Genomic DNA, 294 nt, shown 5'->3' with positions numbered 1-294 from the left:
CCTAAACCCTAAACCCTAAACCCTCGTGTTGGTGGGGGTGAGAGAACGAGGGTTTAGGGTTTAGGGTTTATCTTTTCTCTCTTTGTTGCAGGCTACGCTCAGCACTGAGAGAAACTTACAAGTCATTGCAGGTACCCTAAACCCTAAACCCTAAACCCTAAACCCTAAAACCCTAAACCCTAAACCCTAAACCCTAAACCCTAAATGTTAAACCCTAAACCCTAGACTTAGACCGCTAACCGAAGAATTCTCCTCATTCCTTAACTCTATACCTTAAACCCTAAACCCTAAACC

This window comes from Eimeria mitis, genomic scaffold (genome assembly GCF_000499745.2).
Source record: "Eimeria mitis Houghton genomic scaffold, Emh_scaff2871, whole genome shotgun sequence".
NCBI lineage: Eukaryota > Apicomplexa > Conoidasida > Eucoccidiorida > Eimeriidae > Eimeria > Eimeria mitis.
The sequence above is the reverse complement of the archived record's forward strand: the minus strand, read 5'-3'. Positions refer to the sequence as shown.